Genomic DNA, 23,589 nt, shown 5'->3' on the forward strand with positions numbered 1-23,589 from the left:
GAACTTTTCATTTTGCCGTTAATGGACTATGAGGACCTTATATTCTCCTTCATTTAACCTCAGTATTTTTTTCTATCTCAGTGACAGTTTTTCAGAGCCTGGATAGCTCAGTCGGTAGAGCATCAGACTTTTAATCTGAGGGTCCAGGGTTCAAGTCCCTGTTCAGGCGGCAGTCTTTTTACAAGAAACAGTTTCTTAGTTTCCTCTTAAATTGACATGTTAATAAAGGAAGCAGTAGACAGCTTTAAGTATGACATTATACTTTCAAATATGTACCTTGATGCCATCAAATTCTATTTACGTCCTTTGGAAAGTTTGGCTACTGTTTGTTAAAGATCTAGGGACATTGTAAACTCACTGAGAATATAATCATTTATATCTTTGATGTTTCTTTAAAACCATATTTACAGTGTGGAAGTTTAGCATGTATTTCTTGATTGAGTGATTATGTCCATTTGCATGAAGATCTCTAACAACTTCAACAGTAATACTCCAAAGTATTTATGAAATCAAGAACTTTTCATTTTGCCGTTAATGGACTATGAGGACCTTATATTCTCCTTCATTTAACCTCAGTATTTTTTTCTATCTCAGTGAGAGCGTTTTCAGAGCCTGGATAGCTCAGTCGGTAGAACATCAGACTTTTAATCTGAGGGTCCAGGGTTCAAGTCCCTGTTCAGGCGGCAGTCCTTTTACAAGAAACAGTTTCTTAGTTTCCTCTTAAATTGACATGTCAATAAAGGAAGCAGTAGACAGCTTTAAGTATGACATTATACTTTCAAATATGTACCTTGATGCCATCAAATTCTATTTACGTCCTTTGGAAAGTTTGGCTACTGTATGTTAAAGATCTAGGGACATTGTAAACTCACTGAGAATAGATACATTTATATCTTTGATGTTTCTTTAAAACCATATTTACAGTGTGGAAGTTTAGCATATATTTCTTAATTGAGTGATTATGTCCATTTGCATGAAGATCTCTAACAACTTCAACAGTAATACTCCAAAGTATTTATGAAATCAAGAACTTTTCATTTTGCCGTTAATGGACTATGAGGACCTTATATTCGCCTTCATTTAACCTCAGTATTTTTTTCTATCTCAGTGAGAGCTTTTTCAGAGCCTGGATAGCTCAGTCGGTAGAGCATCAGACTTTTAATCTGAGGGTCCAGGGTTCAAGTCCCTGTTCAGGCGGCAGTCTTTTTACAAGAAACAGTTTCTTAGTTTCCTCTTAAATTGACATGTTAATAAAGGAAGCAGTAGACAGCTTTAAGTATGACATTATACTTTCAAATATGTACCTTGATGCCATCAAATTCTATTTACGTCCTTTGGAAAGTTTGGCTACTGTTTGTTAAAGATCTAGGGACATTGTAAACTCACTGAGAATATAATCATTTATATCTTTGATGTTTCTTTAAAACCATATTTACAGTGTGGAAGTTTAGCATGTATTTCTTGATTGAGTGATTATGTCCATTTGCATGAAGATCTCTAACAACTTCAACAGTAATACTCCAAAGTATTTATGAAATCAAGAACTTTTCATTTTGCCGTTAATGGACTATGAGGACCTTATATTCTCCTTCATTTAACCTCTGTATTTTTTTCTATCTTAGTGAGAGCGTTTTCAGAGCCTGGATAGCTCAGTCGGTAGAGCATCAGACTTTTAATCTGAGGGTCCAGGGTTCAAGTCCCTGTTCAGGCGGCAGTCCTTTTACAAGAAACAGTTTCTTAGTTTCCTCTTAAATTGACATGTCAATAAAGGAAGCAGTAGACAGCTTTAAGTATGACATTATACTTTCAAATATGTACCTTGATGCCATCAAATTCTATTTACGTCCTTTGGAAAGTGTGGCTACTGTATGTTAAAGATCTAGGGACATTGTAAACTCACTGAGAATAGATACATTTATATCTTTGATGTTTCTTTAAAACCATATTTACAGTGTGGAAGTTTAGCATATATTTCTTAATTGAGTGATTATGTCCATTTGCATGAAGATCTCTAACAACTTCAACAGTAATACTCCAAAGTATTTATGAAATCAAGAACTTTTCATTTTGCCGTTAATGGACTATGAGGACCTTATATTCTCCTTCATTTAACCTCAGTATTTTTTTCTATCTCAGTGAGAGCTTTTTCAGAGCCTGGATAGCTCAGTCGGTAGAGCATCCGACTTTTAATCTGAGGGTCCAGGGTTCAAGTCCCTGTTCAGGCGGCAGTCCTTTTACAAGAAACAGTTTCTTAGTTTCCTCTTAAATTGACATGTCAATAAAGGAAGCAGTAGACAGCTTTAAGTATGACATTATACTTTCAAATATGTACCTTGATGCCATCAAATTCTATTTACGTCCTTTGGAAAGTTTGGCTACTGTATGTTAAAGATCTAGGGACATTGTAAACTCACTGAGAATAGATACATTTATATCTTTGATGTTTCTTTAAAACCATATTTACAGTGTGGAAGTTTAGCATATATTTCTTAATTGAGTGATTATGTCCATTTGCATGAAGATCTCTAACAACTTCAACAGTAATACTCCAAAGTATTTATGAAATCAAGAACTTTTCATTTTGCCGTTAATGGACTATGAGGACCTTATATTCTCCTTCATTTAACCTCAGTATTTTTTTCTATCTCAGTGAGAGCTTTTTCAGAGCCTGGATAGCTCAGTCGGTAGAGCATCAGACTTTTAATCTGAGGGTCCAGGGTTCAAGTCCCTGTTCAGGCGGCAGTCCTTTTACAAGAAACAGTTTCTTAGTTTCCTCTTAAATTGACATGTAAATAAAGGAAGCAGTAGACAGCTTTAAGTATGACATTATACTTTCAAATATGTACCTTGATGCCATCAAATTCTATTTACGTCCTTTGGAAAGTTTGGCTACTGTATGTTAAAGATCTAGGGACATTGTAAACTCACTGTGAATAGATACATTTATATCTTTGATGTTTCTTTAAAACCATATTTACAGTGTGGAAGTTTAGCATATATTTCTTGATTGAGTGATTATGTCCATTTGCATGACGATCTCTAACAACTTCAACAGTAATACTCCAAAGTATTTATGAAATCAAGAACTTTTCATTTTGCCGTTAATGGACTATGAGGACCTTATATTCTCCTTCATTTAACCTCAGTATTTTTTTCTATCTCAGTGACAGTTTTTCAGAGCCTGGATAGCTCAGTCGGTAGAGCATCAGACTTTTAATCTGAGGGTCCAGGGTTCAAGTCCCTGTTCAGGCGGCAGTCTTTTTACAAGAAACAGTTTCTTAGTTTCCTCTTAAATTGACATGTTAATAAAGGAAGCAGTAGACAGCTTTAAGTATGACATTATACTTTCAAATATGTACCTTGATGCCATCAAATTCTATTTACGTCCTTTGGAAAGTTTGGCTACTGTTTGTTAAAGATCTAGGGACATTGTAAACTCACTGAGAATATAATCATTTATATCTTTGATGTTTCTTTAAAACCATATTTACAGTGTGGAAGTTTAGCATGTATTTCTTGATTGAGTGATTATGTCCATTTGCATGAAGATCTCTAACAACTTCAACAGTAATACTCCAAAGTATTTATGAAATCAAGAACTTTTCATTTTGCCGTTAATGGACTATGAGGACCTTATATTCTCCTTCATTTAACCTCAGTATTTTTTTCTATCTCAGTGAGAGCGTTTTCAGAGCCTGGATAGCTCAGTCGGTAGAACATCAGACTTTTAATCTGAGGGTCCAGGGTTCAAGTCCCTGTTCAGGCGGCAGTCCTTTTACAAGAAACAGTTTCTTAGTTTCCTCTTAAATTGACATGTCAATAAAGGAAGCAGTAGACAGCTTTAAGTATGACATTATACTTTCAAATATGTACCTTGATGCCATCAAATTCTATTTACGTCCTTTGGAAAGTTTGGCTACTGTATGTTAAAGATCTAGGGACATTGTAAACTCACTGAGAATAGATACATTTATATCTTTGATGTTTCTTTAAAACCATATTTACAGTGTGGAAGTTTAGCATATATTTCTTGATTGAGTGATTATGTCCATTTGCATGAAGATCTCTAACAACTTCAACAGTAATACTCCAAAGTATTTATGAAATCAAGAACTTTTCATTTTGCCGTTAATGGACTATGAGGACCTTATATTCTCCTTCATTTAACCTCAGTATTTTTTTCTATCTCAGTGAGAGCTGTTTCAGAGCCTGGATAGCTCAGTCGGTAGAGCATCAGACTTTTAATCTGAGGGTCCAGGGTTCAAGTCCCTGTTCAGGCGGCAGTCCTTTTACAAGAAACAGTTTCTTAGTTTCCTCTTAAATTGACATGTCAATAAAGGAAGCAGTAGACAGCTTTAAGTATGACATTATACTTTCAAATATGTACCTTGATGCCATCAAATTCTATTTACGTCCTTTGGAAAGTTTGGCTACTGTATGTTAAAGATCTAGGGACATTGTAAACTCACTGAGAATAGATACATTTATATCTTTGATGTTTCTTTAAAACCATATTTACAGTGTGGAAGTTTAGCATATATTTCTTGATTGAGTGATTATGTCCATTTGCATGAAGATCTCTAACAACTTCAACAGTAATACTCCAAAGTATTCATGAAATCAAGAACTTTTCATTTTGCCGTTAATGGACTATGAGGACCTTATATTCTCCTTCATTTAACCTCAGTTTTTTTTTCTATCTCAGTGAGAGCTTTTTCAGAGCCTGGATAGCTCAGTCGGTAGAGCATCAGACTTTTAATCTGAGGGTCCAGGGTTCAAGTCCCTGTTCAGGCGGCAGTCCTTTTACAAGAAAAAGTTTCTTAGTTTCCTCTTAAATTGACATGTCAATAAAGGAAGCAGTAGACAGCTTTAAGTATGACATTATACTTTCAAATATGTACCTTTATGCCATCAAATTCTATTTACGTCCTTTGGAAAGTTTGGCTACTGTATGTTAAAGATCTAGGGACATTGTAAACTCACTGAGAATAGATACATTTATATCTTTGATGTTTCTTTAAAACCATATTTACAGTGTGGAAGTTTAGCATATATTTCTTAATTGAGTGATTATGTCCATTTGCATGAAGATCTCTAACAACTTCAACAGTAATACTCCAAAGTATTTATGAAATCAAGAACTTTTCATTTTGCCGTTAATGGACTATGAGGACTTTATATTCTCCTTCATTTAACCTCAGTATTTTTTTCTGTCTCAGTGAGAGCTTTTTCAGAGCCTGGATAGCTCAGTCGGTAGAGCATCAGACTTTAAATCTGAGGGTCCAGGGTTCAAGTCCCTGTTCAGGCGGCAGTCTTTTTACAAGAAACAGTTTCTTAGTTTCCTCTTAAATTGACATGTTAATAAAGGAAGCAGTAGACAGCTTTAAGTATGACATTATACTTTCAAATATGTACCTTGATGCCATCAAATTCTATTTACGTCCTTTGGAAAGTTTGGCTACTGTATGTTAAAGATCTAGGGACATTGTAAACTCACTGAGAATAGATACATTTATATCTTTGATGTTTCTTTAAAACCATATTTACAGTGTGGAAGTTTAGCATATATTTCTTGATTGAGTGATTATGTCCATTTGCATGAAGATCTCTAACAACTTCAACAGTAATACTCCAAAGTATTTATGAAATCAAGAACTTTTCATTTTGCCGTTAATGGACTATGAGGACCTTATATTCTCCTTCATTTAACCTCAGTATTTTTTTCTATCTCAGTGAGAGCTTTTTCAGAGCCTGGATAGCTCAGTGGGTAGAGCATCAGACTTTTAATCTGAGGGTCCAGGGTTCAAGTCCCTGTTCAGGCGGCAGTCCTTTTAGAAGAAAAAGTTTCTTAGTTTCCTCTTAAATTGACATGTCAATAAAGGAAGCAGTAGACAGCTTTAAGTATGACATTATACTTTCAAATATGTACCTTGATGCCATCAAATTCTATTTACGTCCTTTGGAAAGTTTGGCTACTGTATGTTAAAGATCTAGGGACATTGTAAACTCGCTGAGAATAGATACATTTATATCTTTGATGTTTCTTTAAAACCATATTTACAGTGTGGAAGTTTAGCATATATTTCTTGATTGAGTGATTATGTCCATTTGCATGAAGATCTCTAACAACTTCAACAGTAATACTCCAAAGTATTTATGAAATCAAGAACTTTTCATTTTGCCGTTAATGGACTATGAGGACCTTATATTCTCCTTCATTTAACCTCAGTATTTTTTTCTATCTCAGTGAGAGCTTTTTCAGAGCCTGGATAGCTCAGTCGGTAGAGCATCAGACTTTTAATCTGAGGGTCCAGGGTTCAAGTCCCTGTTCAGGTGGCAGTCCTTTTACAAGAAACAGTTTCTTAGTTTCCTCTTAAATTGACATGTCAATAAAGGAAGCAGTAGACAGCTTTAAGTATGACATTATACTTTCAAATATGTACCTTGATGCCATCAAATTCTATTTACGTCCTTTGGAAAGTTTGGCTACTGTATGTTAAAGATCTAGGGACATTGTAAACTCACTGAGAATAGATACATTTATATCTTTGATGTTTCTTTAAAACCATATTTACAGTGTGGAAGTTTAGCATATATTTCTTGATTGAGTAATTATGTCCATTTGCATGAAGATCTCTAACAACTTCAACAGTAATACTCCAAAGTATTTATGAAATCAAGAACTTTTCATTTTGCCGTTAATGGACTATGAGGACCTTATATTCTCCTTCATTTAACCTCAGTATTTTTTTCTATCTCAGTGAGAGCTGTTTCAGTGCCTGGATAGCTCAGTCGGTAGAGCATCAGACTTTTAATCTGAGGGTCCAGGGTTCAAGTCCCTGTTCAGGCGGCAGTCCTTTTACAAGAAACAGTTTCTTAGTTTCCTCTTAAATTGACATGTCAATAAAGGAAGCAGTAGACAGCTTTAAGTATGACATTATACTTTCAAATATGTACCTTAATGCCATCAAATTCTATTTACGTCCTTTGGAAAGTTTGGCTACTGTATGTTAAAGATCTAGGGACATTGTAAACTCACTGAGAATAGATACATTTATATCTTTGATGTTTCTTTAAAACCATATTTACAGTGTGGAAGTTTAGCATATATTTCTTAATTGAGTGATTATGTCCATTTGCATGAAGATCTCTAACAACTTCAACAGTAATACTCCAAAGTATTTATGAAATCAAGAACTTTTCATTTTGCCGTTAATGGACTATGAGGACTTTATATTCTCCTTCATTTAACCTCAGTATTTTTTTCTGTCTCAGTGAGAGCTTTTTCAGAGCCTGGATAGCTCAGTCGGTAGAGCATCAGACTTTAAATCTGAGGGTCCAGGGTTCAAGTCCCTGTTCAGGCGGCAGTCTTTTTACAAGAAACAGTTTCTTAGTTTCCTCTTAAATTGACATGTTAATAAAGGAAGCAGTAGACAGCTTTAAGTATGACATTATACTTTCAAATATGTACCTTGATGCCATCAAATTCTATTTACGTCCTTTGGAAAGTTTGGCTACTGTATGTTAAAGATCTAGGGACATTGTAAACTCACTGAGAATAGATACATTTATATCTTTGATGTTTCTTTAAAACCATATTTACAGTGTGGAAGTTTAGCATATATTTCTTGATTGAGTGATTATGTCCATTTGCATGAAGATCTCTAACAACTTCAACAGTAATACTCCAAAGTATTTATGAAATCAAGAACTTTTCATTTTGCCGTTAATGGACTATGAGGACCTTATATTCTCCTTCATTTAACCTCAGTATTTTTTTCTATCTCAGTGAGAGCTTTTTCAGAGCCTGGATAGCTCAGTGGGTAGAGCATCAGACTTTTAATCTGAGGGTCCAGGGTTCAAGTCCCTGTTCAGGCGGCAGTCCTTTTAGAAGAAAAAGTTTCTTAGTTTCCTCTTAAATTGACATGTCAATAAAGGAAGCAGTAGACAGCTTTAAGTATGACATTATACTTTCAAATATGTACCTTGATGCCATCAAATTCTATTTACGTCCTTTGGAAAGTTTGGCTACTGTATGTTAAAGATCTAGGGACATTGTAAACTCGCTGAGAATAGATACATTTATATCTTTGATGTTTCTTTAAAACCATATTTACAGTGTGGAAGTTTAGCATATATTTCTTGATTGAGTGATTATGTCCATTTGCATGAAGATCTCTAACAACTTCAACAGTAATACTCCAAAGTATTTATGAAATCAAGAACTTTTCATTTTGCCGTTAATGGACTATGAGGACCTTATATTCTCCTTCATTTAACCTCAGTATTTTTTTCTATCTCAGTGAGAGCTTTTTCAGAGCCTGGATAGCTCAGTCGGTAGAGCATCAGACTTTTAATCTGAGGGTCCAGGGTTCAAGTCCCTGTTCAGGTGGCAGTCCTTTTACAAGAAACAGTTTCTTAGTTTCCTCTTAAATTGACATGTCAATAAAGGAAGCAGTAGACAGCTTTAAGTATGACATTATACTTTCAAATATGTACCTTGATGCCATCAAATTCTATTTACGTCCTTTGGAAAGTTTGGCTACTGTATGTTAAAGATCTAGGGACATTGTAAACTCACTGAGAATAGATACATTTATATCTTTGATGTTTCTTTAAAACCATATTTACAGTGTGGAAGTTTAGCATATATTTCTTGATTGAGTAATTATGTCCATTTGCATGAAGATCTCTAACAACTTCAACAGTAATACTCCAAAGTATTTATGAAATCAAGAACTTTTCATTTTGCCGTTAATGGACTATGAGGACCTTATATTCTCCTTCATTTAACCTCAGTATTTTTTTCTATCTCAGTGAGAGCTGTTTCAGTGCCTGGATAGCTCAGTCGGTAGAGCATCAGACTTTTAATCTGAGGGTCCAGGGTTCAAGTCCCTGTTCAGGCGGCAGTCCTTTTACAAGAAACAGTTTCTTAGTTTCCTCTTAAATTGACATGTCAATAAAGGAAGCAGTAGACAGCTTTAAGTATGACATTATACTTTCAAATATGTACCTTAATGCCATCAAATTCTATTTACGTCCTTTGGAAAGTTTGGCTACTGTATGTTAAAGATCTAGGGACATTGTAAACTCACTGAGAATAGATACATTTATATCTTTGATGTTTCTTTAAAACCATATTTACAGTGTGGAAGTTTAGCATATATTTCTTGATTGAGTGATTATGTCCATTTGCATGAAGATCTCTAACAACTTCAACAGTAATACTCCAAAGTATTTATGAAATCAAGAACTTTTCATTTTGCCGTTAATGGACTATGAGGACCTTATATTCTCCTTCATTTAACCTCAGTATTTTTTTCTATCTCAGTGAGAGCTTTTTCAGAGCCTGGATAGCTCAGTCGGTAGAGCATCAGACTTTTAATCTGAGGGTCCAGGGTTCAAGTCCCTGTTCAGGCGGCAGTCCTTTTACAAGAAACAGTTTCTTAGTTTCCTCTTAAATTGACATGTCAATAAAGGAAGCAGTAGACAGCTTTAAGTATGACATTATACTTTCAAATATGTACCTTGATGCCATCAAATTCTATTTACGTCCTTTGGAAAGTTTGGCTACTGTATGTTAAAGATCTAGGGACATTGTAAACTCACTGAGAATAGATACATTTATATCTTTGATGTTTCTTTAAAACCATATTTACAGTGTGGAAGTTTAGCATATATTTCTTAATTGAGTGATTATGTCCATTTGCATGAAGATCTCTAACAACTTCAACAGTAATACTCCAAAGTATTTATGAAATCAAGAACTTTTCATTTTGCCGTTAATGGACTATGAGGACCTTATATTCTCCTTCATTTAACCTCAGTATTTTTTTCTATCTCAGTGAGAGCTTTTTCAGAGCCTGGATAGCTCAGTCGGTAGAGCATCAGACTTTTAATCTGAGGGTCCAGGGTTCAAGTCCCTGTTCAGGCGGCAGTCCTTTTACAAGAAAAAGTTTCTTAGTTTCCTCTTAAATTGACATGTTAATAAAGGAAGCAGTAGACAGCTTTAAGTATGACATTATACTTTCAAATATGTACCTTGATGCCATCAAATTCTATTTACGTCCTTTGGAAAGTTTGGCTACTGTATGTTAAAGATCTAGGGACATTGTAAACTCGCTGAGAATAGATACATTTATATCTTTGATGTTTCTTTAAAACCATATTTACAGTGTGGAAGTTTAGCATATATTTCTTGATTGAGTGATTATGTCCATTTGCATGAAGATCTCTAACAACTTCAACAGTAATACTCCAAAGTATTTATGAAATCAAGAACTTTTCATTTTGCCGTTAATGGACTATGAGGACCTTATATTCTCCTTCATTAAACCTCAGTATTTTTTTCTATCTCAGTGAGAGCTTTTTCAGAGCCTGGAAAGCTCAGTCGGTAGAGCATCAGACTTTTAATCTGAGGGTCCAGGGTTCAAGTCCCTGTTCAGGCGGCAGTCCTTTTACAAGAAACTGTTTCTTAGTTTCCTCTTAAATTGACATGTCAATAAAGGAAGCAGTAGACAGCTTTAAGTATGACATTATACTTTCAAATATGTACCTTGATGCCATCAAATTCTATTTACGTCCTTTGGAAAGTTTGGCTACTGTATGTTAAAGATCTAGGGACATTGTAAACTCACTGAGAATAGATACATTTATATCTTTGATGTTTCTTTAAAACCATATTTACAGTGTGGAAGTTTAGCATATATTTCTTAATTGAGTGATTATGTCCATTTGCATGAAGATCTCTAACAACTTCAACAGTAATACTCCAAAGTATTTATGAAATCAAGAACTTTTCATTTTGCCGTTAATGGACTATGAGGACCTTATATTCTCCTTCATTTAACCTCAGTATTTTTTTCTATCTCAGTGAGAGCTTTTTCAGAGCCTGGATAGCTCAGTCGGTAGAGCATCAGACTTTTAATCTGAGGGTCCAGGGTTCAAGTCCCTGTACAGGCGGCAGTCCTTTTACAAGAAACTGTTTCTTAGTTTCCTCTTAAATTGACATGTCAATAAAGGAAGCAGTAGACAGCTTTAAGTATGACATTATACTTTCAAATATGTACCTTGATGCCATCAAATTCTATTTACGTCCTTTGGAAAGTTTGGCTACTGTATGTTAAAGATCTAGGGACATTGTAAACTCACTGAGAATAGATACATTTATATCTTTGATGTTTCTTTAAAACCATATTTACAGTGTGGAAGTTTAGCATATATTTCTTAATTGAGTGATTATGTCCATTTGCATGAAGATCTCTAACAACTTCAACAGTAATACTCCAAAGTATTTATGAAATCAAGAACTTTTCATTTTGCCGTTAATGGACTATGAGGACCTTATATTCTCCTTCATTTAACCTCAGTATTTTTTTCTATCTCAGTGAGAGATGTTTCAGTGCCTGGATGGCTCAGTCGGTAGAGCATCAGACTTTTAATCTGAGGGTCCAGGGTTCAAGTCCCTGTTCAGGCGGCAGTCCTTTTACAAGAAACAGTTTCTTAGTTTCCTCTTAAATTGACATGTCAATAAAGGAAGCAGTAGACAGCTTTAAGTATGACATTATACTTTCAAATATGTACCTTGATGCCATCAAATTCTATTTACGTCCTTTGGAAAGTTTGGCTACTGTATGTTAAAGATCTAGGGACATTGTAAACTCACCGAGAATAGATACATTTATATCTTTGATGTTTCTTTAAAACCATATTTACAGTGTGGAAGTTTAGCATATATTTCTTGATTGAGTGATTATGTCCATTTGCATGAAGATCTCTAACAACTTCAACAGTAATACTCCAAAGTATTCATGAAATCAAGAACTTTTCATTTTGCCGTTAATGGACTATGAGGACCTTATATTCTCCTTCATTTAACCTCAGTATTTTTTTCTATCTCAGTGAGAGCTTTTTCAGAGCCTGGATAGCTCAGTCGGTAGAGCATCAGACTTTTAATCTGAGGGTCCAGGGTTCAAGTCCCTGTTCAGGCGGCAGTCCTTTTACAAGAAAAAGTTTCTTAGTTTCCTCTTAAATTGACATGTCAATAAAGGAAGCAGTAGACAGCTTTAAGTATGACATTATACTTTCAAATATGTACCTTTATGCCATCAAATTCTATTTACGTCCTTTGGAAAGTTTGGCTACTGTATGTTAAAGATCTAGGGACATTGTAAACTCACTGAGAATAGATACATTTATATCTTTGATGTTTCTTTAAAACCATATTTACAGTGTGGAAGTTTAGCATATATTTCTTAATTGAGTGATTATGTCCATTTGCATGAAGATCTCTAACAACTTCAACAGTAATACTCCAAAGTATTTATGAAATCAAGAACTTTTCATTTTGCCGTTAATGGACTATGAGGACTTTATATTCTCCTTCATTTAACCTCAGTATTTTTTTCTGTCTCAGTGAGAGCTTTTTCAGAGCCTGGATAGCTCAGTCGGTAGAGCATCAGACTTTAAATCTGAGGGTCCAGGGTTCAAGTCCCTGTTCAGGCGGCAGTCTTTTTACAAGAAACAGTTTCTTAGTTTCCTCTTAAATTGACATGTTAATAAAGGAAGCAGTAGACAGCTTTAAGTATGACATTATACTTTCAAATATGTACCTTGATGCCATCAAATTCTATTTACGTCCTTTGGAAAGTTTGGCTACTGTATGTTAAAGATCTAGGGACATTGTAAACTCACTGAGAATAGATACATTTATATCTTTGATGTTTCTTTAAAACCATATTTACAGTGTGGAAGTTTAGCATATATTTCTTGATTGAGTGATTATGTCCATTTGCATGAAGATCTCTAACAACTTCAACAGTAATACTCCAAAGTATTTATGAAATCAAGAACTTTTCATTTTGCCGTTAATGGACTATGAGGACCTTATATTCTCCTTCATTTAACCTCAGTATTTTTTTCTATCTCAGTGAGAGCTTTTTCAGAGCCTGGATAGCTCAGTCGGTAGAGCATCAGACTTTTAATCTGAGGGTCCAGGGTTCAAGTCCCTGTTCAGGCGGCAGTCCTTTTAGAAGAAAAAGTTTCTTAGTTTCCTCTTAAATTGACATGTCAATAAAGGAAGCAGTAGACAGCTTTAAGTATGACATTATACTTTCAAATATGTACCTTGATGCCATCAAATTCTATTTACGTCCTTTGGAAAGTTTGGCTACTGTATGTTAAAGATCTAGGGACATTGTAAACTCGCTGAGAATAGATACATTTATATCTTTGATGTTTCTTTAAAACCATATTTACAGTGTGGAAGTTTAGCATATATTTCTTGATTGAGTGATTATGTCCATTTGCATGAAGATCTCTAACAACTTCAACAGTAATACTCCAAAGTATTTATGAAATCAAGAACTTTTCATTTTGCCGTTAATGGACTATGAGGACCTTATATTCTCCTTCATTTAACCTCAGTATTTTTTTCTATCTCAGTGAGAGCTTTTTCAGAGCCTGGATAGCTCAGTCGGTAGAGCATCAGACTTTTAATCTGAGGGTCCAGGGTTCAAGTCCCTGTTCAGGTGGCAGTCCTTTTACAAGAAACAGTTTCTTAGTTTCCTCTTAAATTGACATGTCAATAAAGGAAGCAGTAGACAGCTTTAAGTATGACATTATACTTTCAAATATGTACCTTGATGCCATCAAATTCTATTTACGTCCTTTGGAAAGTTTGGCTACTGTATGTTAAAGATCTAGGGACATTGTAAACTCACTGAGAATAGATACATTTATATCTTTGATGTTTCTTTAAAACCATATTTACAGTGTGGAAGTTTAGCATATATTTCTTGATTGAGTAATTATGTCCATTTGCATGAAGATCTCTAACAACTTCAACAGTAATACTCCAAAGTATTTATGAAATCAAGAACTTTTCATTTTGCCGTTAATGGACTATGAGGACCTTATATTCTCCTTCATTTAACCTCAGTATTTTTTTCTATCTCAGTGAGAGCTGTTTCAGTGCCTGGATAGCTCAGTCGGTAGAGCATCAGACTTTTAATCTGAGGGTCCAGGGTTCAAGTCCCTGTTCAGGCGGCAGTCCTTTTACAAGAAACAGTTTCTTAGTTTCCTCTTAAATTGACATGTCAATAAAGGAAGCAGTAGACAGCTTTAAGTATGACATTATACTTTCAAATATGTACCTTAATGCCATCAAATTCTATTTACGTCCTTTGGAAAGTTTGGCTACTGTATGTTAAAGATCTAGGGACATTGTAAACTCACTGAGAATAGATACATTTATATCTTTGATGTTTCTTTAAAACCATATTTACAGTGTGGAAGTTTAGCATATATTTCTTGATTGAGTGATTATGTCCATTTGCATGAAGATCTCTAACAACTTCAACAGTAATACTCCAAAGTATTTATGAAATCAAGAACTTTTCATTTTGCCGTTAATGGACTATGAGGACCTTATATTCTCCTTCATTTAACCTCAGTATTTTTTTCTATCTCAGTGAGAGCTTTTTCAGAGCCTGGATAGCTCAGTCGGTAGAGCATCAGACTTTTAATCTGAGGGTCCAGGGTTCAAGTCCCTGTTCAGGCGGCAGTCCTTTTAGAAGAAAAAGTTTCTTAGTTTCCTCTTAAATTGACATGTCAATAAAGGAAGCAGTAGACAGCTTTAAGTATGACATTATACTTTCAAATATGTACCTTGATGCCATCAAATTCTATTTACGTCCTTTGGAAAGTTTGGCTACTGTATGTTAAAGATCTAGGGACATTGTAAACTCGCTGAGAATAGATACATTTATATCTTTGATGTTTCTTTAAAACCATATTTACAGTGTGGAAGTTTAGCATATATTTCTTGATTGAGTGATTATGTCCATTTGCATGAAGATCTCTAACAACTTCAACAGTAATACTCCAAAGTATTTATGAAATCAAGAACTTTTCATTTTGCCGTTAATGGACTATGAGGACCTTATATTCTCCTTCATTTAACCTCAGTATTTTTTTCTATCTCAGTGAGAGCTTTTTCAGAGCCTGGATAGCTCAGTCGGTAGAGCATCAGACTTTTAATCTGAGGGTCCAGGGTTCAAGTCCCTGTTCAGGTGGCAGTCCTTTTACAAGAAACAGTTTCTTAGTTTCCTCTTAAATTGACATGTCAATAAAGGAAGCAGTAGACAGCTTTAAGTATGACATTATACTTTCAAATATGTACCTTGATGCCATCAAATTCTATTTACGTCCTTTGGAAAGTTTGGCTACTGTATGTTAAAGATCTAGGGACATTGTAAACTCACTGAGAATAGATACATTTATATCTTTGATGTTTCTTTAAAACCATATTTACAGTGTGGAAGTTTAGCATATATTTCTTGATTGAGTAATTATGTCCATTTGCATGAAGATCTCTAACAACTTCAACAGTAATACTCCAAAGTATTTATGAAATCAAGAACTTTTCATTTTGCCGTTAATGGACTATGAGGACCTTATATTCTCCTTCATTTAACCTCAGTATTTTTTTCTATCTCAGTGAGAGCTGTTTCAGTGCCTGGATAGCTCAGTCGGTAGAGCATCAGACTTTTAATCTGAGGGTCCAGGGTTCAAGTCCCTGTTCAGGCGGCAGTCCTTTTACAAGAAACAGTTTCTTAGTTTCCTCTTAAATTGACATGTCAATAAAGGAAGCAGTAGACAGCTTTAAGTATGACATTATACTTTCAAATATGTACCTTAATGCCATCAAATTCTATTTACGTCCTTTGGAAAGTTTGGCTACTGTATGTTAAAGATCTAGGGACATTGTAAACTCACTGAGAATAGATACATTTATATCTTTGATGTTTCTTTAAAACCATATTTACAGTGTGGAAGTTTAGCATATATTTCTTGATTGAGTGATTATGTCCATTTGCATGAAGATCTCTAACAACTTCAACAGTAATACTCCAAAGTATTTATGAAATCAAGAACTTTTCATTTTGCCGTTAATGGACTATGAGGACCTTATATTCTCCTTCATTTAACCTCAGTATTTTTTTCTATCTCAGTGAGAGCTTTTTCAGAGCCTGGATAGCTCAGTCGGTAGAGCATCAGACTTTTAATCTGAGGGTCCAGGGTTCAAGTCCCTGTTCAGGCGGCAGTCCTTTTACAAGAAACAGTTTCTTAGTTTCCTCTTAAATTGACATGTCAATAAAGGAAGCAGTAGACAGCTTTAAGTATGACATTATACTTTCAAATATGTACCTTGATGCCATCAAATTCTATTTACGTCCTTTGGAAAGTTTGGCTACTGTATGTTAAAGATCTAGGGACATTGTAAACTCACTGAGAATAGATACATTTATATCTTTGATGTTTCTTTAAAACCATATTTACAGTGTGGAAGTTTAGCATATATTTCTTAATTGAGTGATTATGTCCATTTGCATGAAGATCTCTAACAACTTCAACAGTAATACTCCAAAGTATTTATGAAATCAAGAACTTTTCATTTTGCCGTTAATGGACTATGAGGACCTTATATTCTCCTTCATTTAACCTCAGTATTTTTTTCTATCTCAGTGAGAGCTTTTTCAGAGCCTGGATAGCTCAGTCGGTAGAGCATCAGACTTTTAATCTGAGGGTCCAGGGTTCAAGTCCCTGTTCAGGCGGCAGTCCTTTTACAAGAAAAAGTTTCTTAGTTTCCTCTTAAATTGACATGTCAATAAAGGAAGCAGTAGACAGCTTTAAGTATGACATTATACTTTCAAATATGTACCTTGATGCCATCAAATTCTATTTACGTCCTTTGGAAAGTTTGGCTACTGTATGTTAAAGATCTAGGGACATTGTAAACTCGCTGAGAATAGATACATTTATATCTTTGATGTTTCTTTAAAACCATATTTACAGTGTGGAAGTTTAGCATATATTTCTTGATTGAGTGATTATGTCCATTTGCATGAAGATCTCTAACAACTTCAACAGTAATACTCCAAAGTATTTATGAAATCAAGAACTTTTCATTTTGCCGTTAATGGACTATGAGGACCTTATATTCTCCTTCATTAAACCTCAGTATTTTTTTCTATCTCAGTGAGAGCTTTTTCAGAGCCTGGAAAGCTCAGTCGGTAGAGCATCAGACTTTTAATCTGAGGGTCCAGGGTTCAAGTCCCTGTTCAGGCGGCAGTCCTTTTACAAGAAACTGTTTCTTAGTTTCCTCTTAAATTGACATGTCAATAAAGGAAGCAGTAGACAGCTTTAAGTATGACATTATACTTTCAAATATGTACCTTGATGCCATCAAATTCTATTTACGTCCTTTGGAAAGTTTGGCTACTGTATGTTAAAGATCTAGGGACATTGTAAACTCACTGAGAATAGATACATTTATATCTTTGATGTTTCTTTAAAACCATATTTACAGTGTGGAAGTTTAGCATATATTTCTTAATTGAGTGATTATGTCCATTTGCATGAAGATCTCTAACAACTTCAACAGTAATACTCCAAAGTATTTATGAAATCAAGAACTTTTCATTTTGCCGTTAATGGACTATGAGGACCTTATATTCTCCTTCATTTAACCTCAGTATTTTTTTCTATGTCAGTGAGAGCTTTTTCAGAGCCTGGATAGCTCAGTCGGTAGAGCATCAGACTTTTAATCTGAGGGTCCAGGGTTCAAGTCCCTGTTCAGGCGGCAGTCCTTTTACAAGAAACTGTTTCTTAGTTTCCTCTTAAATTGACATGTCAATAAAGGAAGCAGTAGACAGCTTTAAGTATGACATTATACTTTCAAATATGTACCTTGATGCCATCAAATTCTATTTACGTCCTTTGGAAAGTTTGGCTACTGTATGTTAAAGATCTAGGGACATTGTAAACTCACTGAGAATAGATACATTTATATCTTTGATGTTTCTTTAAAACCATATTTACAGTGTGGAAGTTTAGCATATATTTCTTAATTGAGTGATTATGTCCATTTGCATGAAGATCTCTAACAACTTCAACAGTAATACTCCAAAGTATTTATGAAATCAAGAACTTTTCATTTTGCCGTTAATGGACTATGAGGACCTTATATTCTCCTTCATTTAACCTCAGTATTTTTTTCTATCTCAGTGAGAGCTTTTTCAGAGCCTGGATAGCTCAGTCGGTAGAGCATCAGACTTTTAATCTGAGGGTCCAGGGTTCAAGTCCCTGTTCAGGCGGCAGTCCTTTTACAAGAAACAGTTTCTTAGTTTCCTCTTAAATTGACATGTCAATAAAGGAAGCAGTAGACAGCTTTAAGTATGACATTATACTTTCAAATATGTACCTTGATGCCATCAAATTCTATTTACGTCCTTTGGAAAGTTTGGCTACTGTATGTTAAAGATCTAGGGACATTGTAAACTCACTGAGAATAGATACATTTATATCTTTGATGTTTCTTTAAAACCATATTTACAGTGTGGAAGTTTAGCATATATTTCTTGATTGAGTGATTATGTCCATTTGCATGAAGATCTCTAACAACTTCAACAGTAATACTCCAAAGTATTTATGAAATCAAGAACTTTTCATTTTGCCGTTAATGGACTATGAGGACCTTATATTCTCCTTCATTTAACCTCAGTATTTTTTTCTATCTCAGTGAGAGATTTTTCAGAGCCTGGATAGCTCAGTCGGTAGAGCATCAGACTTTTAATCTGAGGGTCCAGGGTTCAAGTCCCTGTTCAGGCGGCAGTCCTTTTACAAGAAACAGTTTCTTAGTTTCCTCTTAAATTGACATGTCAATAAAGGAAGCAGTAGACAGCTTTAAGTATGACATTATACTTTCAAATATGTACCTTGATGCCATCAAATTCTATTTACGTCCTTTGGAAAGTTTGGCTACTGTATGTTAAAGATCTAGGGACATTGTAAACTCACTGAGAATAGATACATTTATATCTTTGATGTTTCTTTAAAACCATATTTACAGTGTGGAAGTTTAGCATATATTTCTTAATTGAGTGATTATGTCCATTTGCATGAAGATCTCTAACAACTTCAACAGTAATACTCCAAAGTATTTATGAAATCAAGAACTTTTCATTTTGCCGTTAATGGACTATGAGGACCTTATATTCTCCTTCATTTAACCTCAGTATTTTTTTCTATCTCAGTGAAAGCTTTTTCAGAGCCTGGACAGCTCAGTCGGTAGAGCATCAGACTTTTAATCTGAGGGTCCAGGGTTCAAGTCCCTGTTCAGGCAGCAGTCCATTTACAAGAAACAGTTTCTTAGTTTCCTCTTAAATTGACATGTCAATAAAGGAAGCAGTAGACAGCTTTAAGTATGACATTATACTTTCAAATATGTACCTTGATGCCATCAAATTCTATTTACGTCCTTTGGAAAGTTTGGCTACTGTATGTTAAAGATCTAGGGACATTGTAAACTCACTGAGAATAGATACATTTATATCTTTGATGTTTCTTTAAAACCATATTTACAGTGTGGAAGTTTAGCATATATTTCTTAATTGAGTGATTATGTCCATTTGCATGAAGATCTCTAACAACTTCAACAGTAATACTCCAAAGTATTTATGAAATCAAGAACTTTTCATTTTGCCGTTAATGGACTATGAGGACCTTATATTCTCCTTCATTTAACCTCAGTATTTTTTTCTATCTCAGTGAGAGCTTTTTCAGAGCCTGGATAGCTCAGTCGGTAGAGCATCAGACTTTTAATCTGAGGGTCAAGGGTTCAAGTCCCTGTTCAGGCAGCAGTCCTTTTACAAGAAAAAGTTTCTTAGTTTCCTCTTAAATTGACATGTCAATAAAGGAAGCAGTAGACAGCTTTAAGTATGACATTATACTTTCAAATATGTACCTTGATGCCATCAAATTCTATTTACGTCCTTTGGAAAGTTTGGCTACTGTATGTTAAAGATCTAGGGACATTGTAAACTCGCTGAGAATAGATACATTTATATCTTTGATGTTTCTTTAAAACCATATTTACAGTGTGGAAGTTTAGCATATATTTCTTGATTGAGTGATTATGTCCATTTGCATGAAGATCTCTAACAACTTCAACAGTAATACTCCAAAGTATTTATGAAATCAAGAACTTTTCATTTTGCCGTTAATGGACTATGAGGACCTTATATTCTCCTTCATTAAACCTCAGTATTTTTTTCTATCTCAGTGAGAGCTTTTTCAGAGCCTGGATAGCTCAGTCGGTAGAGCATCAGACTTTTAATCTGAGGGTCCAGGGTTCAAGTCCCTGTTCAGGCAGCAGTCCTTTTACAAGAAACAGTTTCTTAGTTTCCTCTTAAATTGACATGTCAATAAAGGAAGCAGTAGACAGCTTTAAGTATGACATTATACTTTCAAATATGTACCTTGATGCCATCAAATTCTATTTACGTCCTTTGGAAAGTTTGGCTACTGTATGTTAAAGATCTAGGGACATTGTAAACTCACTGAGAATAGATACATTTATATCTTTGATGTTTCTTTAAAACCATATTTACAGTGTGGAAGTTTAGCATATATTTCTTAATTGAGTGATTATGTCCATTTGCATGAAGATCTCTAACAACTTCAACAGTAATACTCCAAAGTATTTATGAAATCAAGAACTTTTCATTTTGCCGTTAATGGACTATGAGGACCTTATATTCTCCTTCATTTAACCTCAGTATTTTTTTCTATCTCAGTGAGAGCTTTTTCAGAGCCTGGATAGCTCAGTCGGTAGAGCATCAGACTTTTAATCTGAGGGTCCAGGGTTCAAGTCCCTGTTCAGACGGCAGTCCTTTTACAAGAAACAGTTTCTTAGTTTCCTCTTAAATTGACATGTCAATAAAGGAAGCAGTAGACAGCTTTAAGTATGACATTATACTTTCAAATATGTACCTTGATGCCATCAAATTCTATTTACGTCCTTTGGAAAGTTTGGCTACTGTATGTTAAAGATCTAGGGACATTGTAAACTCACTGAGAATAGATACATTTATATCTTTGATGTTTCTTTAAAACCATATTTACAGTGTGGAAGTTTAGCATATATTTCTTGATTGAGTGATTATGTCCATTTGCATGAAGATCTCTAACAACTTCAACAGTAATACTCCAAAGTATTTATGAAATCAAGAACTTTTCATTTTGCCGTTAATGGACTATGAGGACCTTATATTCTCCTTCATTTAACCTCAGTATTTTTTTCTGTCTCAGTGAGAGCTTTTTCAGAGCCTGGATAGCTCAGTCGGTAGAGCATCAGACTTTAAATCTGAGGGTCCAGGGTTCAAGTCCCTGTTCAGGCGGCAGTCTTTTTACAAGAAACAGTTTCTTAGTTTCCTCTTAAATTGACATGTTAATAAAGGAAGCAGTAGACAGCTTTAAGTATGACATTATACTTTCAAATATGTACCTTGATGCCATCAAATTCTATTTACGTCCTTTGGAAAGTTTGGCTACTGTATGTTAAAGATCTAGGGACATTGTAAACTCACTGAGAATAGATACATTTATATCTTTGATGTTTCTTTAAAACCATATTTACAGTGTGGAAGTTTAGCATTTATTTCTTGATTGAGTGATTATGTCCATTTGCATGAAGATCTCTAACAACTTCAACAGTAATACTCCAAAGTATTTATGAAATCAAGAACTTTTCATTTTGCCGTTAATGGACTATGAGGACCTTATATTCTCCTTCATTTAACCTCAGTATTTTTTTCTATCTCAGTGAGAGCTTTTTCAGAGCCTGGATAGCTCAGTCGGTAGAGCATCAGACTTTTAATCTGAGGGTCCAGGGTTCAAGTCCCTGTTCAGGCGGCAGTCCTTTTAGAAGAAAAAGTTTCTTAGTTTCCTCTTAAATTGACATGTCAATAAAGGAAGCAGTAGACAGCTTTAAGTATGACATTATACTTTCAAATATGTACCTTGATGCCATCAAATTCTATTTACGTCCTTTGGAAAGTTTGGCTACTGTATGTTAAAGATCTAGGGACATTGTAAACTCGCTGAGAATAGATACATTTATATCTTTGATGTTTCTTTAAAACCATATTTACAGTGTGGAAGTTTAGCATATATTTCTTGATTGAGTGATTATGTCCATTTGCATGAAGATCTCTAACAACTTCAACAGTAATACTCCAAAGTATTTATGAAATCAAGAACTTTTCATTTTGCCGTTAATGGACTATGAGGACCTTATATTCTCCTTCATTTAACCTCAGTATTTTTTTCTATCTCAGTGAGAGCTTTTTCAGAGCCTGGATAGCTCAGTCGGTAGAGCATCAGACTTTTAATCTGAGGGTCCAGGGTTCAAGTCCCTGTTCAGGCGGCAGTCCTTTTACAAGAAACAGTTTCTTAGTTTCCTCTTAAATTGACATGTCAATAAAGGAAGCAGTAGACAGCTTTAAGTATGACATTATACTTTCAAATATGTACCTTGATGCCATCAAATTCTATTTACGTCCTTTGGAAAGTTTGGCTACTGTATGTTAAAGATCTAGGGACATTGTAAACTCACTGAGAATAGATACATTTATATCTTTGATGTTTCTTTAAAACCATATTTACAGTGTGGAAGTTTAGCATATATTTCTTGATTGAGTAATTATGTCCATTTGCATGAAGATCTCTAACAACTTCAACAGTAATACTCCAAAGTATTTATGAAATCAAGAACTTTTCATTTTGCCGTTAATGGACTATGAGGACCTTATATTCTCCTTCATTTAACCTCAGTATTTTTTTCTATCTCAGTGAGAGCTGTTTCAGTGCCTGGATAGCTCAGTCGGTAGAGCATCAGACTTTTAATCTGAGGGTCCAGGGTTCAAGTCCCTGTTCAGGCGGCAGTCCTTTTACAAGAAACAGTTTCTTAGTTTCCTCTTAAATTGACATGTCAATAAAGGAAGCAGTAGACAGCTTTAAGTATGACATTATACTTTCAAATATGTACCTTAATGCCATCAAATTCTATTTACGTCCTTTGGAAAGTTTGGCTACTGTATGTTAAAGATCTAGGGACATTGTAAACTCACTGAGAATAGATACATTTATATCTTTGATGTTTCTTTAAAACCATATTTACAGTGTGGAAGTTTAGCATATATTTCTTGATTGAGTGATTATGTCCATTTGCATGAAGATCTCTAACAACTTCAACAGTAATACTCCAAAGTATTTATGAAATCAAGAACTTTTCATTTTGCCGTTAATGGACTATGAGGACCTTATATTCTCCTTCATTTAACCTCAGTATTTTTTTCTATCTCAGTGAGAGCTTTTTCAGAGCCTGGATAGCTCAGTCGGTAGAGCATCAGACTTTTAATCTGAGGGTCCAGGGTTCAAGTCCCTGTTCAGGCGGCAGTCCTTTTACAAGAAACAGTTTCTTAGTTTCCTCTTAAATTGACATGTCAATAAAGGAAGCAGTAGACAGCTTTAAGTATGACATTATACTTTCAAATATGTACCTTGATGCCATCAAATTCTATTTACGTCCTTTGGAAAGTTTGGCTACTGTATGTTAAAGATCTAGGGACATTGTAAACTCACTGAGAATAGATACATTTATATCTTTGATGTTTCTTTAAAACCATATTTACAGTGTGGAAGTTTAGCATATATTTCTTAATTGAGTGATTATGTCCATTTGCA

General features: G+C 34.7%; 27 non-coding genes across 27 annotated transcripts; all 27 read left to right on the plus strand.

Moving 5' to 3' along the window:
• The first annotated feature begins 96 nt into the window (after positions 1-96).
• On the plus strand, positions 97-169 carry TRNAK-UUU (transfer RNA lysine (anticodon UUU)). Its single transcript has one exon. It is a non-coding gene; the product is annotated as a tRNA-Lys (tRNA).
• A 955-nt stretch (positions 170-1,124) lies between these two features.
• Positions 1,125-1,197, plus strand: TRNAK-UUU (transfer RNA lysine (anticodon UUU)). Its single transcript has one exon. It is a non-coding gene; the product is annotated as a tRNA-Lys (tRNA).
• A 441-nt stretch (positions 1,198-1,638) lies between these two features.
• TRNAK-UUU (transfer RNA lysine (anticodon UUU)) lies at positions 1,639-1,711 on the plus strand. Its single transcript has one exon. It is a non-coding gene; the product is annotated as a tRNA-Lys (tRNA).
• A 955-nt stretch (positions 1,712-2,666) lies between these two features.
• On the plus strand, positions 2,667-2,739 carry TRNAK-UUU (transfer RNA lysine (anticodon UUU)). The gene has a single exon. It is a non-coding gene; the product is annotated as a tRNA-Lys (tRNA).
• Positions 2,740-3,179: 440 nt separating this feature from the next.
• Positions 3,180-3,252, plus strand: TRNAK-UUU (transfer RNA lysine (anticodon UUU)). Its single transcript has one exon. It is a non-coding gene; the product is annotated as a tRNA-Lys (tRNA).
• Positions 3,253-4,207: 955 nt separating this feature from the next.
• On the plus strand, positions 4,208-4,280 carry TRNAK-UUU (transfer RNA lysine (anticodon UUU)). The gene has a single exon. It is a non-coding gene; the product is annotated as a tRNA-Lys (tRNA).
• Positions 4,281-4,721: 441 nt separating this feature from the next.
• Positions 4,722-4,794, plus strand: TRNAK-UUU (transfer RNA lysine (anticodon UUU)). The gene has a single exon. It is a non-coding gene; the product is annotated as a tRNA-Lys (tRNA).
• A 1,983-nt stretch (positions 4,795-6,777) lies between these two features.
• Positions 6,778-6,850, plus strand: TRNAK-UUU (transfer RNA lysine (anticodon UUU)). Its single transcript has one exon. It is a non-coding gene; the product is annotated as a tRNA-Lys (tRNA).
• A 1,983-nt stretch (positions 6,851-8,833) lies between these two features.
• Positions 8,834-8,906, plus strand: TRNAK-UUU (transfer RNA lysine (anticodon UUU)). Its single transcript has one exon. It is a non-coding gene; the product is annotated as a tRNA-Lys (tRNA).
• A 441-nt stretch (positions 8,907-9,347) lies between these two features.
• On the plus strand, positions 9,348-9,420 carry TRNAK-UUU (transfer RNA lysine (anticodon UUU)). The gene has a single exon. It is a non-coding gene; the product is annotated as a tRNA-Lys (tRNA).
• A 441-nt stretch (positions 9,421-9,861) lies between these two features.
• Positions 9,862-9,934, plus strand: TRNAK-UUU (transfer RNA lysine (anticodon UUU)). The gene has a single exon. It is a non-coding gene; the product is annotated as a tRNA-Lys (tRNA).
• Positions 9,935-11,403: 1,469 nt separating this feature from the next.
• Positions 11,404-11,476, plus strand: TRNAK-UUU (transfer RNA lysine (anticodon UUU)). The gene has a single exon. It is a non-coding gene; the product is annotated as a tRNA-Lys (tRNA).
• A 441-nt stretch (positions 11,477-11,917) lies between these two features.
• On the plus strand, positions 11,918-11,990 carry TRNAK-UUU (transfer RNA lysine (anticodon UUU)). The gene has a single exon. It is a non-coding gene; the product is annotated as a tRNA-Lys (tRNA).
• A 955-nt stretch (positions 11,991-12,945) lies between these two features.
• On the plus strand, positions 12,946-13,018 carry TRNAK-UUU (transfer RNA lysine (anticodon UUU)). Its single transcript has one exon. It is a non-coding gene; the product is annotated as a tRNA-Lys (tRNA).
• A 955-nt stretch (positions 13,019-13,973) lies between these two features.
• Positions 13,974-14,046, plus strand: TRNAK-UUU (transfer RNA lysine (anticodon UUU)). Its single transcript has one exon. It is a non-coding gene; the product is annotated as a tRNA-Lys (tRNA).
• Positions 14,047-14,487: 441 nt separating this feature from the next.
• On the plus strand, positions 14,488-14,560 carry TRNAK-UUU (transfer RNA lysine (anticodon UUU)). Its single transcript has one exon. It is a non-coding gene; the product is annotated as a tRNA-Lys (tRNA).
• Positions 14,561-15,515: 955 nt separating this feature from the next.
• TRNAK-UUU (transfer RNA lysine (anticodon UUU)) lies at positions 15,516-15,588 on the plus strand. The gene has a single exon. It is a non-coding gene; the product is annotated as a tRNA-Lys (tRNA).
• A 441-nt stretch (positions 15,589-16,029) lies between these two features.
• TRNAK-UUU (transfer RNA lysine (anticodon UUU)) lies at positions 16,030-16,102 on the plus strand. The gene has a single exon. It is a non-coding gene; the product is annotated as a tRNA-Lys (tRNA).
• Positions 16,103-16,543: 441 nt separating this feature from the next.
• Positions 16,544-16,616, plus strand: TRNAK-UUU (transfer RNA lysine (anticodon UUU)). Its single transcript has one exon. It is a non-coding gene; the product is annotated as a tRNA-Lys (tRNA).
• Positions 16,617-17,571: 955 nt separating this feature from the next.
• On the plus strand, positions 17,572-17,644 carry TRNAK-UUU (transfer RNA lysine (anticodon UUU)). Its single transcript has one exon. It is a non-coding gene; the product is annotated as a tRNA-Lys (tRNA).
• A 441-nt stretch (positions 17,645-18,085) lies between these two features.
• Positions 18,086-18,158, plus strand: TRNAK-UUU (transfer RNA lysine (anticodon UUU)). The gene has a single exon. It is a non-coding gene; the product is annotated as a tRNA-Lys (tRNA).
• Positions 18,159-18,599: 441 nt separating this feature from the next.
• Positions 18,600-18,672, plus strand: TRNAK-UUU (transfer RNA lysine (anticodon UUU)). The gene has a single exon. It is a non-coding gene; the product is annotated as a tRNA-Lys (tRNA).
• A 1,469-nt stretch (positions 18,673-20,141) lies between these two features.
• On the plus strand, positions 20,142-20,214 carry TRNAK-UUU (transfer RNA lysine (anticodon UUU)). The gene has a single exon. It is a non-coding gene; the product is annotated as a tRNA-Lys (tRNA).
• A 1,469-nt stretch (positions 20,215-21,683) lies between these two features.
• Positions 21,684-21,756, plus strand: TRNAK-UUU (transfer RNA lysine (anticodon UUU)). The gene has a single exon. It is a non-coding gene; the product is annotated as a tRNA-Lys (tRNA).
• A 441-nt stretch (positions 21,757-22,197) lies between these two features.
• TRNAK-UUU (transfer RNA lysine (anticodon UUU)) lies at positions 22,198-22,270 on the plus strand. The gene has a single exon. It is a non-coding gene; the product is annotated as a tRNA-Lys (tRNA).
• Positions 22,271-22,711: 441 nt separating this feature from the next.
• On the plus strand, positions 22,712-22,784 carry TRNAK-UUU (transfer RNA lysine (anticodon UUU)). Its single transcript has one exon. It is a non-coding gene; the product is annotated as a tRNA-Lys (tRNA).
• A 441-nt stretch (positions 22,785-23,225) lies between these two features.
• Positions 23,226-23,298, plus strand: TRNAK-UUU (transfer RNA lysine (anticodon UUU)). Its single transcript has one exon. It is a non-coding gene; the product is annotated as a tRNA-Lys (tRNA).
• The last annotated feature ends 291 nt before the right edge of the window (positions 23,299-23,589 follow it).

The sequence above is a fragment of the Engystomops pustulosus genome, chromosome 1 (assembly GCF_040894005.1).
Source record: "Engystomops pustulosus chromosome 1, aEngPut4.maternal, whole genome shotgun sequence".
Classification (NCBI taxonomy): Eukaryota; Metazoa; Chordata; class Amphibia; order Anura; family Leptodactylidae; genus Engystomops; species Engystomops pustulosus.